At 41.9% G+C, this 16,889-nt stretch overlaps 1 protein-coding gene and 1 pseudogene across 3 annotated transcripts in view; both read right to left on the reverse strand.

Annotated features, from left to right (window-relative positions):
• The window catches only part of SKP1 (S-phase kinase associated protein 1), a 295,730-nt gene that overhangs the window by 7,622 nt on the left and 271,219 nt on the right, over window positions 1–16,889 (reverse strand). The gene's annotated exons all lie outside the window — the stretch shown is intronic.
• Window positions 11,155–12,207, reverse strand: LOC143964196 (small ribosomal subunit protein uS2 pseudogene; annotated as a pseudogene).

The raw sequence follows: 16,889 nt of genomic DNA on the forward strand, positions 1-16,889 counted from the left end.
TTGCGTAACTGTTTGCGGACGCCAGGCATCTCTCGCCCCCTCACGGAGTTAGAGCGTATCTGTCATTGGGGGGAACCGGTGCGCAACTGCCTCTCGCTCATTTACTCTGCCCTGATTCGTCCAGCTGAGGGTATGTCCCCCCATTCGTGGCCAAGTGGGAGGCGGAGCTCTGTACCCACTTTACTCCAGATCAACAGCAGAAAATTCTTCATTTTGCGCAGAAATCCTCTATGGCTACACGGGTTCAGAAGACGTGCTACAAAATCACATCTAAGTGGTATAGGGTCCCATCCGTTCTCCACCGCATCTTCCCCCAGGTGCCTGCCTGTTGCTGGCGTTGTGGGGAGGTGGAGGGAACCATGTTGCACGTCTTTTGGGCCTGTCCCAAGCTGGTCCTCTTCTGGCGCGGGGTGACCGACACGATCGGTCGTCTGACGGGTGTCTCCCTGGAGGGGAACCCTGCGGCCTGCCTGCTGCACCTGTCGGAGCGATCCATTAAAATGTATAGGAACTCTTTGACTATTCAATTGCTGAATGCGGCGAAGGCCTGTATCCCTTTGTGCTGGAGATCGGAGAACCCACCGGCTATGGCTCTATGGTTCTCTAAAGTGAACGAATTAAGAGATATGGCAGACCTCACAGCGACGCTTCACAATAGGGAGGAGGCCTTTTGTGAGACTTGGAGACCTTGGCAACATTTCACCTACACTGAGGCTTACCTCCGGGTGGTAGCTTTAAATGCCCGTTGAGAGAGGGTCTCTGTTCGCTGGCTTCTGGACCCCCCCCCCCCCTGTGGCTTGGTGGCGCCCACGGTCACTATTCTACTCTTTTGTGTTAGGCTCTTATGCTTCAGCCTGCCTGGAGTCTCTTCTTTGCTTCTTCTATTTGGTCTATCTCTCTGTTCTGATCTCCTTTCATTTCTCTCTGTCCCCCCTCCCCCTGTCTCCCCCTGTAGTCCCTTTCTTCCGTAACCCCTTCCCCCTTATCGTTTCACCTCCTCAGTCCTTTGTCTTTCACGGTTAGATTCTACCGGCTAGTCCATGTAGGCTGCGGTGGGTTGTGGGCTCCCCCGGGAATGACCAGTTTTCAACAATGTATGCTCTGCCTGCCTGGGGCCTGGCCCATCACCCATCTCCCTCCTCTTCCCTTTCTTTATAAAATAACAAAATTTGTGCCTCTCACTGTAATGCATGGCCATGTGATGATTACCGCTCACCTGGGTGGGATCGGATTGCCTAATTGGTGTCGGAGGTCCTAGAGGGGAATGTAGCCCCCGTTCGGGAATGCTTCCATGTTTAGTTTAAGCCTAAGTTGGGGGTGGTCTCTATATCTCCCACCCGGGTGCTACCGAAATGTTTATGTTTTGAAATTCTGTATGTTTTATTAATGTTGTCCATGCGCCTGTTATTTCTTCTGGCATTCAATAAAGGAATTACAAAAAAAAATGCCTCATTCAAGCCTGATAGCAGGGTGGCCTTGAGGTTGAAAATCCATCTAAATTCACATTGTAGTAGTTGCCTATTGAGGTTGCCACCTCTGTGTCTAGGATGTAGGCTATCTAAGGCCAGAAAATGTACCTTAGGGATAGACGCAGCATGGACTGGGGCCATGTGTCAACCAATGGGTATATCAAGATCACATTTGTGTATACTTAATATATGCATTTCCAGAATTAATTTATAGTTTTCCTGACAAGGTAATATCCAGTTGCAAGAGAGTAGATATACCACGGCGGGGGTCCTGTAATTTACATAATGTTTAGGGTGAAAAGTGTGCCCATTGGGAAAGTGCCTAAAGTTTTACACTTGAAGCCCTATATTCACTTGGTACCAGCTTGTCTCCCACAGAGGGGCCCTCCTGTAAGCGACAGCTGGTATCTCCGACACAAATGGAGCAAGCAAAGGATCCATAACAAGCAGATGCCAATACTTGTTTAGGAAATGTCTAATTTGGGGTGATTAGCAGGGGCCACTCGGGGGAGGAGTCTAGCAATGGTGTGTGTCTGCACCTAGCACGTCAGGTGTGCATCAGGTCTCCCGCCATGGCAGTGATGCCGCCGCCCGTAGCACCGCACTAATCCTGGCTTTAGCCTCGCCGTTCATGTGGTAGGGGCCCCCCTCCCTCCGTTCTCTCCCCCTCTCCTCGGTTTGTCCACAGATGCGCCGTGTAAAGTAGTGGCCTCTTTTTGCCTTGGAGCGAGTCCAGCGAGGTGAGTGACAAGCCCGTTGGAGAGGAACGGCCGTGACAACTGGACGCCATGACTCCTGGGCTCCCGGAGCTAGGAAACCTTCGGAAGGACGACGAAAGCGCCGGACGACCTCTGCTGGGGAAGGGGGCATGGTGCACCTCGCGAAAGTCGCAAAGAGATTCAAAATTAATAAAGGAGGACAGTAGAACTGCGTGGGAGGCTTATGCTCTAGCAGCATCAACGCAAAATTACCGGAGAGCGAGCACCCGTCTAAAGGGTAGGTGGTCTTATATTATACTATTAAGTACTACAATCTCAGAAAAATGGCACTGTGGAAGACTCACTAGTGAAGATAAGCAGGAGCCAGGTTTGCAAGTTCCGGCGCATAGTATAGCAAACAATTATGCTGTGATCTGTAAGAGACCCACGTAAAAAATAAACAAAAAAAGTTTCATATTTTAATCGAATCTTTTTGACACATTAACGGAAAGTGGAAAGGAAAAAGGGCGGGGAGAGAACTGAATATCGGTGTATCTTTGCAAGTCCGATTGCGATATTGTGACAGTAAGGTTACACCATATTGCTTCCCCGGGGGTCGCAAGTATTATCAGATAGCACCCAGAACGAAGAGTCGGGCTGGATACAATTAGGAAAAGAGACACTTTAAACAGGCATCAAGGAGGTAAGCCAAAAAGGAAAGAAGAGAGGAGGAGAATCATATAAATAAATAAGAGCGTGCTGCTGTTTTCGTGACAAATGAAAGGAAAGACAGCGAAGACAGGGGCTACCCCAAAATCGCCCCGGCGGAGTTTGGTTACTAGCCCCGGCGCAATGATTAAATATGTCACGCAAACAGCAGTAATGGATAAACAACAGTTTGAAAAGCAACAACACACAAGAAGCTTACAGGCTGAAAATAGAGATAAAAGGGAAAGAGAAAGAGAAAAGAAAGATAAAGAGAAAAGAAGGCATTAAGCACAAAACAACTCCTCACATGACCTAGATATACTACCTGATATACCACCTGAGGAAGAGCCTGACCAAATATCTAAATCAGACCGTGATACAGAAACTACACTAATTCACCCGACTCAACAAGAAAACCTCCAAGCATTGCCTACTAAAAACGAAATAATCTCCATGTTCGCAGCCCTGGAGAATACCATGAAAGCCGAAATGGCAAGACTACATAAAAACTTAGGACATATTCTGGAAAGGGTAGAAGAGGTGGAAAAAAAAGTGGAAAAGGATACGAATACAATAAAGAAACTAGAAGCAGAAATAGTATATTTAAAAAAAGCACAACAAGAACAAGCATATAAAGCTGAAGACCAAGAAAAAAGAGACAGAAGAAAAAATGTAAGAATACGTGGAGTCCCAGATGCATCACAACGAGAGGATCTTATAGATATAATTAAGAAGATCTGTAATCCCTTAATGAATAAAGATATAACTAATCCAATAAATATAGAAAGGGCGCACCGATTAAGGAAACCCAAGCCACAGGAAACGCCACGGGATATAATAGTGCGATTTCAAAATGAAGAAGAGAAATATCAAGTATGGAGAAACATAAGACTAAACGCACCACTAAGATATTCCAAGACCTATCACAAGAAACCCTAAGGAGAAGAAGAGCCCTAAAACCATTATTGACAGTGATGACTGAGAATGGTGTTCAATACAACTGGGGCTTCCCTGCATGCCTAATAGGAAAAAAAAATGGTCGGATAGGAAGACTGAGACATATTGAAGAAACAACAGAATTTTGTAGAAAATTAGATATCCCAGTACCGGGGGCGCAGGGGTGAGGGGAGGGGGGGTAGATGAGGTGGTGAAGTAGTCCATCCCCCTCTTCCATGAGGAGAGAAGGGGGAGTGGATAAGAGTAGAGAAATATGGACGGGGACATGGTCCCCCCTCCTTGGACGTGTGTTTTTTTTTTTCTGTTTTTTTTTTTCTTCCCCGGGTCGTCTCCTCCCCGTCCCTCCTCCTCCCTTCCCCCTTCTCTGTTTGGGGGGGAGGAGGGGCGAGCTGGGAGGTGGGAGAGGGGCGGGGAGGTATGGTGGGGGACAGGATGCCCCTGGCATGCAGGGTTACCAACTCGCAAGTAATAGGCGAGATGGAATTCGACACTGCCAAACAGAATTCCACCCCAGGCCCAAGGGACAAACGGAACGAGGGTGTTCCTGATAAAAGTCCTGGACCAACGGGTCATTTTTACATCAAAAGAGGGAGCAGGGAGGGAGGGGGGAAGGGTGGGAGGGTAAAATCTGTTGGCATGAATCCACTAAAGGTAATAAGAAAATATCTAGACTTGTATAATGCTGGAGATTAAGATAGCAACATACAACGTTAGAGGAATGAATTCTCCAAAAAAAAGGTATAACATTCTCAGAGTTGGAGGGATATTCTGTGGATATCGTTTTTTTTACAAGAAACGCATTTATCTTTAGATTCCAACATTAGGCTACGCACAGCAAAGTTCCCAATCTGGTATTATGCAGACTCTCCGAGCAAGGGATCTAGGGGAGTAGCAATCGGGATCTCTAAAAATGTTAATTGGAAGGTAGAAGGAATGAAAGTGGACCCGGAGGGGAGGTTTTTATTTCTAAAAGGCAACATAGCAAAAAAAAGATATAGACTAGCGAACATTTATTGCCCCAATAAGGGCCCAAAAAAATATTTAAATCGAATCTTGAATACACTAGAGAAATATAAACAGGGTCATATGATCTTGGCTGGGGACCTAAATTTTTCTATGGATCCTGGCATAGACAGTACATCACATGGTCTTTCCCAGGAAAATTAACAACACAGAATCCTAAAAAAGAAAATACACACACAACAGCTAATGGATACCTGGAGAATATCTAATTTAGGAAAAAAAGATTATACGTATTATTCCTCAGTCCATGATATGTACGTGAGACTGGATTACATATTTGTAGACCATGAACTGTTAGAAAATATAACAGATGCCAAGATAGCAACTATTACCTTATCGGATCATGCGCCGGTAATAGTAAAATTTAGAGAGCTAGAAATGGAGGGTAGAAAAGGGACATGGAGACTCAACGAGACTCTATTAGAAAATGAGGAAATAGAGAACATCATAAAAGTAGAGATTGAACAATACTTTAAAATTAACGAAACAGATGAAATCCCTAAAGCTACCCTATGGGAGGCTCATAAAGCCCTAATTTGTGGGAAATTAATTTCCATAGGTGCTGGGAAAAAAAAGAAAGTGAAATGAAACTTAATGATTTAAAAAAAGAACTCTACGCATTAGAACAAAAGCATAAGAGTCAACTAGATAAAAAATATATATAAAGAGATTACCCATAAACGCATACAACTAAACGACATGATTGAACAAGAAGCAAGAAAAATATACAAAAACGTAGCCAAAGAAAGATATATGTGGGGAAATAAAACGGGGAAACATTTGGCCAGACTAGCAAGGGAAAAAAAAAGCCTCAAACTATATAGAAAAGATCAAAAACGCGCACGGGGAAATGAAATTTAGAACATCGGAGATAGCAAATGCTTTTAAAACATATTATAGTGCCTTATATTCAATCAGGAATACTGAGACAGAAAAACAGAAGGGGATCAGGAAAACCAAAATTCAAGAATATCTGAGTGAGATAGATTTACCTAAAATAACTCCAGAGATGTCTAAGAGTCTAGAAGACCCGATCACGCCAGATGAAATTGACAAAGCAATAAAGGAAACGCTGAATGGGAAAAGCCCAGGACCAGATGGTTTTACCATCAGGTACTATAAGAAATTTAAGCAGCAGCTGGTCCCAGAACTATGTAAATTCTGGAATAAATTGGCAGAGGAGGAGGTTCTGAGGAAAGAATCACTTTTGGCAAATATTACAGTTATCCCAAAACCTGGCAAAGATAACTCTATCTGTTCCAATTACCGCCCTATAGCGTTGTTGAATACTGATACTAAATTATACGCAAAGGTATTAGCGACAAGAATAAAAAATCTTTTGCCAGAATTAATTAATGGCGATCAAGTAGGATTCGTACCAGGCAGGAAAGGCCGAGACAATAGCCTGCGGACTCTGTTACTCATGGGGAAAGATAAAGAAACCAATCCCCCAAAGATATTAATTTCGATTGACGCCGAAAAGGCTTTTGATTGAGTTGACTGGAGTTTCATAATGGAAACCCTACAGAACGCAGGCCTCGGCCCAAAAATGTTGAAATGGATAAATAACCTATACACTCAGCCATCAGCTAGAGTGGGGGTGAATGGGAGTATGTCATCCGCATTTGATATGTTAAACGGTACAAGGCAAGGGTGTCCCCTCTCGCCCTTATTATATGTGATCGCTTTGGAGCCATTATTAGCAAAGATTCGTAATAATGCTAATATAGGAGGGGTTAGAATGGGAGGAGAAGAACATAAGGTGGCGGCATATGCGGATGACATACTCTTATACATGACCAATCCACGATTGTCGTTACCCAGTTTAATAAAAGAAATCAGAGAATATGGCGCACTCTCTAATTTTAAAATAAATCCAGTAAAAACTGCTATTTTGAATGTAGGATTAGATAATCGGGAAGAGAAAAGGTTACAACAAGAATTCCCCTTTACATGGGAAAAAAAAGAAATAACATATTTAGGGATAAAAATTACAAAGACACTCCATGAGTTATACCAAGCTAATTATATCCCATTGGTAAATGAAATTAAAACATTGTTAGGGAATATAAACAAAGGACCAATTACATGGATGGGAAGATTAACATGTTGAAGATGGTGGTTTTACCAAAAATTACATATAAAATCCAAATGCTTCCGATAAATATACCAAATCGTTTCTTTAAAATAATAAAAACTTTATTTTTAAAATTTATATGGCAAAATAAAAAACTTAGGATAAAATATAATATACTAACTAGAAAAAAAAATAGGGGGGGGAATGGCACTACCAGACACCTATAGATATTATTTTGCAATTACTTTGGCGAGATTGGTGGAATGGACAAATTTAAGCACTAAAAAGAAATGGGTAAAAATGGAGGAGTCACTTATTGGTTCACAACTACAAAAAAATATATGGATTCCACCAAAATTTAGAGCAGTTAGTAGTAGGGTGCACGAAATTACTTTAACGACACTTAAAATATGGGATGTAATACACCGGAGAAACAAATGGGTATACAACTCACCACTAATCCCTTTAGAGGGTACAATGTTTTTTACTCCAGGAAATGGCACACAACTAGGGAAACAAATGAAGGATTTACAAATAAAAGATATCACGCGGGATGGGAAGCTAATGTCAAAACAAGATTTAATAAAGAAGCATAGTTGGCAAACTGTAAGGGACTGGGAATACCTACAGATTCAACACTTTATTAACTCTATCCCAAAACCAATAAGAAACGAAAATATGTTAACACCGATGGAAAAACTGTGTACGGTGAAAATAGCAGTAAAACACAGTGTTTCACAGATACATGATATCCTTTCTGAAATAGAGGGCCAAGGCACCATACCATCTATAGTTAAATGGGAACAAGATTTGGGTATTAAAGTAGATGAGACTTCGATGATCAATGCAGTGCACAGCTATGTATCGGACACAAGATCAATAGAGGCCAATTATAAATGCCTGATGAGATGGCATTTAACACCAGATAAATTACACAGAATAGATCCCTCCAAACCTATACAATGTTGGAGAGAATGCAAATTACCCGGAACAACATTTAATTTTTGGTGGGAATGCCCGGAGATAAAACAATACTGGCGTAACATAATAGCTTATATAGAAATAATAACAGGTGAAAGAATACCTTTTGGTCCCGGGGAGTGTCTGTTCCTAGGGGCAGAAGAAAAAACTAGTAACCAATTAAAAAAAAAAAAAAAAATACGCTAGTTCCTTTTTTGCTCAACGCAGCAAAAGCTTTAATACCTAAAAATTGGTTACAGATAAAAAAAAACCCCATTCGAGAATGGATACAAAGAGTGGAATATATCAACAATATGGAATATCTAAGTAAAATGGAGGAAAACAAAATTAAAAGATATTGGGTAATTTGGGAAAAGTGGAGAATATTTAAAAAGACGAAATACTATATACAAGCTCTAGCAGAATAAAGAGAAATGGATTCAGGGAGGGCCAACAGATTATTGAGAAGAGGGATGGGGGGAAGGGATAAAAAACAAAAATAGCTAAGTAAATAAGATAAGGTATCGTATATATATATATAAATGTAATAGCATTGAAGGAGATATTATTTTTATTTTTTGCTTTTGATATGTAATAAAACTTGGACTAAATAATTAAAGAATAAAAGAAAAGAAAAAAGGAAAAGGAAAAAGATTTATTGCCACAATGATGTGAAGTTTGATAAGAGGGATTCTGAGCGTCAAGCTGATTAGAGTCCGATGGTACAATGGAACTTACTGAGATGGCAAGAAAAAAAAAAAAAGGAAATGTCTAATTTTCTTGTGTTGTGTAGAGTAGGTAGTGATGACAGGTGTTGTGTCATTGTTTACAAGTTTTTTTTAGGAGTGAAAAGCAATTTGACGAGATAGCTTAATTGTTTTCTGAGATACCTTTTTGAGGGAGGACTTGGAGTATCCTCACTCAAGGAGTCTGGTACTCAGGACATCAGCTTCCTTTTGAAACCTGATATCATTGGAACAATTATGGTACTGGCTGTAAGGGAAAGATGCCATCAATGGTTTGGGGTAGAAGCTTGAGGCATGCAATAGCGAGTTACTCGCTGTGGGTTTGCGGTAAAGCTTGCTAGATAAACTGCAGTTGATTTGTTTTTGAATGGATACATCCAAGAAAGTAATTTCACTCAATGTGACATTGTAAAATTTAAATTGAAATCATTGGTATTAAAATACATATTTATTATTCATATAGAAAATCATTTGCTCCATCCCAGAATATGAGGACGTCGTCTATGCAACAATGCCATTCTATAACATGGCTCATGTACATAGACAGCATGTCCTCTGCCAACAACTGACGTTCCAACTCCCTCAAGTACGGGTTGGCGTAGGATGGGGCACAGCAGGTCCCCATAGCCAAGCCCTGTACCTGGAGGAAGTGGCAGCTGTCGGAGAACATATTGTGTTGAAGTATGAGCTCCAGTGACGTCAATATGAATCTGTTGTATTGGGGTTCATATTGATTAGATTGAAAAAGAATATGGCATATCACTGCAAGGCCCTCATGAAGAATTGTGCAATACAATACCTCAACGTCTATAGCCAGTTGTGTGTTGTCACTGATATTGATATCTTGAAGGATCTGTAATAAGTGAATAGTATCACGTACATACAATGGCATATATAACACAGATGGTTTTATATGATCATCAATTACACGGCTGAGGTTTTCCCTAAGGTTGCCACATCCAGATGATTGGTCTACCAGGAGGGTTCTTAGGGTGTTTATGCAGCTTTGATAGCACATAAAAGTTGGCTTTCTTAGGGGAATCAATGCGGTTGAATTCCCAGATTTGTTTAACGATAAAAGTAAAATGCTTTGTTAACCATAAAGTAGAATTCCATTGTAAACATATCCTGGTTCTCGCTGTCCCAAGTGATTGCGGGTGCCTGGCGGTCATTGTGCCTGCCGGGCACTCGCATTGGTTCCGGTGCGAGCCACAGGCACGCATGCCTCCGGTGGTGCATGCCCCCTATTGGTCAAAAGGCGAAGCAACATAAGGTAACGTTGTTTCTCCCAGGGGAGCCAACCTGTGGCAGTACAACTGCAGCGGCAGGTCAGGAACAAAGGGAATCATTTTTTATGTTTGTCAATTTAGACGCAGAGTATTGGAGCATGTTAATGACACTGTACAAAAGAGAGACCAATTGCTAGGTAAATCTGTGAAAACATGGTAAAACTGAGGTATTAAAATTTGGGGCTATGGAACAATTTAAATTGGGCCCAAGGAAAGGTGGCCTAGATAAACATCTATTAAAATTGGAAGCCAGAGGGATGTTTCATCTTAATTCCCGAGCTCCATCTGGCCTTAATGAAGGCTTTACATTTCTACCTGTCGTACAGGACTAAAAATCTTTGGATTTATTGTCTAATATTTGTATGGATCATATTGGTATTTAGGAAAGGAAAATAATCCAATTTACAATTTACTTCTGGTCCCTTTTTACTCAAAAGGAAGTGTGTGTGTGTGTGAGTGTGTGTGTGAGTGTGTGTGTATGTATATGTATATGTATATATATATTTATTTATATTTATACAGGACAATGAAATATGGGATAGAAGCATGTCAAGCGATTGCCTTGCAGTTCTGATTTTCATCCACAAGCTGGTGATAGGATTCTCCTCAGCAATGAGCATGTGCAGCAGCCATCTTAGATGGTCATATTATAAATAGAGGGACTACAAACAAGACACCTTTTTTTCATCATGTGACACTCAGCTACTCTTAGTTGCTCATTTTCTTCACTATACTTTGATTTTTTTTTTACCCCTGAGGAAGCTCTATTTGAAGAGTGAAACTTGTTAGGTTTGGGTGATTTGATTTTGGGAGCACCTTCTGACTTTATTTTCATTTAGGTTCACAAGATTTAACTTTTGTCCTGACACGTTCTTCCTTCATCTCTCTACCCCCCCCCCCCCTTTCATTTTTGTGGGGTGAGATATGCCTTGTGACAATGCAATCTTGATTAAGAGAAGCTTTTTGTGGCTATGGTGATTATATGGGGCTCATCCATCAGTGGTTATTTGTGTCCACATGGCTGAGTGTAGCCGTATTGCATATCAGAGAGAGATAATTTCATACTGCAAAAAACAGCCCACTATTTCAGTAAGACATTATTTACAGTAGTGGTATACTTTCTCTTTTTCTGTTCATCTCATTTTTATATGTGGCCAATAGATGGGAGGAGAGACAGATCTACCTCCACCTCTTTATACCAGCTGGTGGGTAGACCTTGAGTTTTTTTTATTTTTTTATTTTTTTTCTCAAACAGGTTTATTTCAAATCCACCATGATGTTTGAACATGGGTAACACCAGAATGTTTTTTTTTTTTTAAGACCATTCAGTAGTTGTTGCCACCCATTCTGATGCCTGAGCAGTTGGGGCAGTAGACCAGTCATCTGTGCTAGCTGGTTGGGAGCTCCATACTTCTGCTGCAGGTTTGGGAGCTGCTGCTGCTGCCGCTGCTGCTGTGGCTGGGATCTCAGGACGCTCTGCAGGAAATTGCTGAATGGGCACAGATGGGACTTGTACTCCTTGTGAGCAGTCAGGAACTTCAGGCTGAGGAAACTCTGGAACATTTGCAGACCATTCACCCTGGTATTCCTCCTTAGTGGTAGCCTTCTCTGCAGCAGCCTGTTCTTCCTTCTCAATCTCCTCAGGATCCCGGTAAAAGTAGAGATCGGGCATGACTTCCCATGGATGTTCACGAGAAATTGTTCCCCTCATGCGCAGAACTTCACGAGCAAGCATCCACCACATAAGACCAACAGAATGGGCACCCTTGTTATTACAGGGGATGGCAATATCCACATAACGTAGAGGTGAATCTGTATTGCAGAGAGCAATAGTAGGAATATTGACGTATGATGCCTCAGTAAGAAGTTGATGATCAGCACGTGGGTCAGTCACAACCAACAGGCGTGGTTCACGGAAAGCAGCTTGAATCTGATTGGTGAAAGTACCAGGTGTGAAGCGCCCAGCAATCGGGGTGGCTCCACAGGACGAAGCAAGTTTCAAAACAGCCCTCTGGCCAGTATTTCTGGAGGAAATCACACAAACATCAGCTGGGTTTTCAATTGCTACGATGGCACGTGCAGCAAACAAAAGCTTCTCCCATGTCCGTTTCAGATTTATAATGTAAATACCATCACTTTTCCTTTTGTAGATATACTGCTCCATTTGAAAGTCGAGGTTAGTGCCACCCAAGTGAGTTCCTGCAGCCAGGAATTTGAGCACATCTTCCTCTTTCATTTGCAGGACATCCAGACCTCCGGACATTGTTAAATACCCCTGAAGCTACAATGGGTAAAAAGAGACAACACCGTGTAGAGAGTCAGTCTCCTGCTGGAACGAAGCAAAAAGAGGGACCATGAGTTTATAGATCCTCTAAACAGCCTAGAGTCTTTGAGTTGAATGCAAGAGATTACCGTATAACCCTCATGTTGTCTATATGTATATATCAAGAGAAGTTTCACCAATTTAAACTTGATAGATGTTAATATTAGCACATAGAGATAGAACATTGTTTCATATATGGCATTGACCTCATCCTATAGGTATACCTTTTATGCTTTACAGTAAAGATTAAGTTTTAGGTAAGTGGCCTTTTGGTGCATAGGGAAGCACACCCTCATCTAGTTCTAAGTTTCTAACATATCTAAATCTGAACGTTACATCTTGGCCACAATCAGTGCATCCAACAATCTCCTAATATGAAGCCAAAATGTGCTAATTTTACTGTAAATAACAAATTAAAGGTTATTGTATCAATCCAACCACAGTGTTCACCTGGGGGTAAAGAGCATGCAGGGCAATGTAAACTCTCTTTAAATTAAAACAGGAAGGGACTAGCACATATGGCTCTCTTTCAAAGCACCTTGCCTCTGATCTTTCTCTTTAGAGTATGCAAGCTGAGTGGATAAACATTAGAGCATGTGAATTCACGCATAGAGCAGAATGACATAGTAGTCTCAAGCCGAGATGGTAGCATACACTGTACATGGTTTCTGCCCAAGTATAGCTCTTAACCACTCAGCCAGGTAGTGCTGTTATTTGCCTCCACTGTTCAGTCCGTACCTGCAATTCCTCCACAACGGGTGAATCATATACCTTATGGACACTCAATTGGTGGCATTCCCCCGTGTGCCACACTGCTGTACCTTGCCATGGATTGCATAGCCCTCTTCCGGGACTTGTGGGCAGCGTGATGTCACCCCAGTAACTTCAATGCGTTTTGCCAAGTAGGTGTACTTAAAGCTTCGTCAGGACATGGATACAGTGGACACACAGAGGTTTCTATATTTTAAGTGGGGAAATTGGGCCCAGCATATTCATTTAAAAGAGAACTTCCACCTAATCAATATGTTCTATCAAGATGTCTGTCCTCACTCTAATCTTAAAAAAAAAAAAAGACTCAGGGACCTAATCAATTTTTGGGTTAATATTAACAATTTTGTCCTCTTTAAGGTTTGTGACAGAGGCTTTTGGAGGGAACTGAATGCCAGTCTCTTGCCGACCGATTATGGGCTCTGGCATTTGGGGGAATGGTGCTCTTTGTGAGCTGTATGCCTGGGGACCCCTTGGATTCAGGTCCATGCCCCCCCCCCCAAGACACACAGACTGGATATGTATATGCCATGTTAGCAATAGACTGAATCACACTGTTGGGACACAAACTGTTATATGCTAATATCATCAACTCCAGCCACCTGACACATCCTAGCCAAGGTGAGGACAACATCCAATGTTACTCTGATACTTTTGTACTGACACATTCCTTTATTTACTTTCAAACTCTTGGTACTCACTTATTCCCTGTATCTTTTCTATTAGACACGCTACTTTTGGACATCTGCCGTTGCTATACTGTGCTGGCTATTTATTTAACCAGACAGTTGAGATCCTGCAGCGTTTAGTATTCCCGGATACTACTATTTAGTGCCCTGTCTTGCTAACGTGTGGCTCACCAGTGGCATACAGCTATACTCAAATCCACCGCAATGTTGATGATTTTAATTATACCACAGTACTTTCACCCCCTGCTGCTGACTATTGGGGATAGTTCCAGGCTTGTGAGTATATTTATCTCCTTTGGCATTATGTACTAAAGATTAATATGCAGAGCTAAACACCTTTTTTTTTTCTTACCATATTTGTACTAATATTAATTATAGACAATTTTTATATGAGATGATTGTTATGCCTATAAAAAAGGACGGATAATCTGAAACATGTCGGCATTATTTTCAACATTACATTTGTAGTCAGAGTCTTCCCTTGAGACATCATAAACCCTAACTACCAAGACCTGCGGTGTGCCTTGGTCTCGCTGGATGGTATGCTTAAAAGAGGGCATACCCTGAATGAATGTAAGCTAATGTGTGTAGTGAAATAAAATGAAATGAAAAATATGGGAGACGGGAGGGTGGGTAACCGGAAGACGAGCCAACGAAGGAGCCGTAGGAGGAGGAGGGATATATACCCCCTCAGACTCCTCCTACAAATCCTGGCCAGCTTTCTGACTTGTGGTCTGAGTCTTCCCTTGAGACATCGTAAACCCTATATACCAAGACCTGCAGTGTGCCTTGGTCTCGCTGGACGGTATGCTTAAAAGAGAGCAAAAGACACAAGATGGGTATAATATGAAGCTTTAATGAAACATAACATTTACTCCAATAATGTAGCAAACGCCCTTCTAACCTCCATGTGGGGTTCGGGAATATACCTGCTGTAGCAGGATGACCTCCAGCGCCCCATGTGCTTGATGATGTAAGACGAGACCCCCTGTTTGGAAGCTGCGGAAGCTGCCCCAATTCTGAATGAATGTCCCGAGAAACGTCTTGGATCCATGCCTAAACTGGCGCGTAAAATCCTTACATATGAAATAAATTGTCATGAAGTAATCGGATGCACAGGGAACGGGAGCAGAGGCCCACCAACAGGAGTTGCTACAAATAGGTTGAACAGAGAGTCCAGAACTTCCACTGGGCACCAGGCATTGTTTGTTTGGTAGTACCTCATCACAAACCCCTGACCAATTTGTCTGTTCTTGTTGTTGGGCAGCTGTAACTCATAATGCTGAGGGAATCTGGTGAGACTACCTCTGAGTAGAACCGGAGCATGACAGCTGGCCTGAGACACTTCCCCGGGATGGAGGAACCCAAAGAAACTAAGATAAATAGCAGCCTTGAGCACAATACTAGGACCTGTACCAAAGGGAGAAGTAGACAGTAAGTCCGACAAACCACAGAAAATCTGACCAGAGATAGGTTGCCGAGATAACTGAACTGTCCCCTAGGTTCCCTGAATCTTCCCTGAAAGCTTTTAGTGTATTCCTGGACAGCGACCTATTGACCAGGTCGACCGCCTGTGCCCGAAAAATATTTAATCCATGATTAACAGCGAGTAAGGGGGGACAAGTTGACCTGTCCGTTCTACCTCCGGATGCTGTAAGAAAAAACTAAGCATGTTGAGACGGGATAAAGCATCAGCTGCCCCGTTGAGATCCCCACTGATGAATTTCCCCCTGAAAATGAAACTTGAATGTCAAACCCAGCCAGGTCAACCTATGCATAAAAGACATGATCAGGGGGGACCCTGATCTGCCTTTATTGATAATTTTAGCCATGGCCAAATTATCCGTGAAGAAGATGACTGAACTACCTGACCAAGCTGGACCCCAAGTGACTGCTGCTGCCAAAATCGGATACATTTCGAACAGAGCTGAGGTGGGGGCAAACTTAGGCAGGTGGAAAACTTCAGGGGGCCAATGACTGGCCAACCATTCACGACCAAAGATGGCCGAAAAACGGACTGACGCGGCGGTGTCCGAAAAAACTCTGGGGGAATTATTCGTTGGCTGAGGAATGAACATGGAGATGCCATTCCAGTCACACAGGAACCGATCCCACATGATCAAATCCGCTTGGGCGTCAGCTGATAGCTTGACCGCTGTATCAGATTCATGACATTGAGGCAGAAGAGCCAGCAATCTTGACACAAATGCCCTACCCTGAGGGATGATTCTCATAGTGTGATTAAGCATCCCCAACAGCGACTGCAATTCCTGCTTTGCACATACTGGCGAACGGACAAACAGATGAATGGTCTGGCGTATCCTGACCAACTTCTCCAAGGGAAGGCTAGCCACCATGAGATTGGCATCAAGCGTGATCCCCAAAAAAGTGATAAGTTTTGTTGGACCCTCCATTTTATGTGCAGCATTTCAAACAGTCCTGTAAGAACCTGCAAATCCCTAGGTGGTTCTTCTGGGTTTTCCAAAAGCAAAAAATCATCCAGATAGTGGATCACCTTCTGACAACCTTTGCATTTATCCAAAATCCAGTGAAGGGCCTGAGCAAAGGTATCAAACAAATAAGGAAAAACGGGAAAAAATTGCGCTTCAGTAGATGCAAAAACCTCAATGCACTATAAAATTAAAAAAATTGAATTATAAAATTGAGAAATTAATTAATTAATTAAAAACCAAATACTCTGAAATGAATCCTTATGGGAGCTGCAGTTCTGTTTTGTAACAACAATGCAAACAAAGATAAAAGAATATGTAGAGAACCGCGCTCCCTCCAACAATATCCAAGCAAGGGACACTTTAAACTCGCTAATCCCCTTGAGCCCTTATAATATCAAGAGGGAAGGGGGATATAGTAGCATATAGATGTAATATTAAATGGAGCCAAAATTACCTTAATACCATAAACCGATCGTCATATGTGCAAATCAAATGATAAAACATAATCACATCACCCTTATTTATAATGTGTGTGTATAAAAAATGAATACCATAAATACCCAAATAGTTGTGTGAAAAATTAAATAAATAAATATATAAAGTTCACGAATTTCAACGAATTAGTCCTTATACCAGTCCGACCATAAAGACTCCAAACTCAATTCCACCACGTGACGAAACAGTGATTAGCAATGTAAGACATCTTTTACAATGTAAGACATATTTTAC

The sequence above is a fragment of the Lithobates pipiens genome, unplaced genomic scaffold (genome assembly GCF_037356315.1).
Source record: "Lithobates pipiens isolate NorthernLeopardFrog02 unplaced genomic scaffold, aLitPip1_a1.2 Scaffold_8, whole genome shotgun sequence".
In the NCBI taxonomy this organism is placed as follows: Eukaryota; Metazoa; Chordata; class Amphibia; order Anura; family Ranidae; genus Lithobates; species Lithobates pipiens.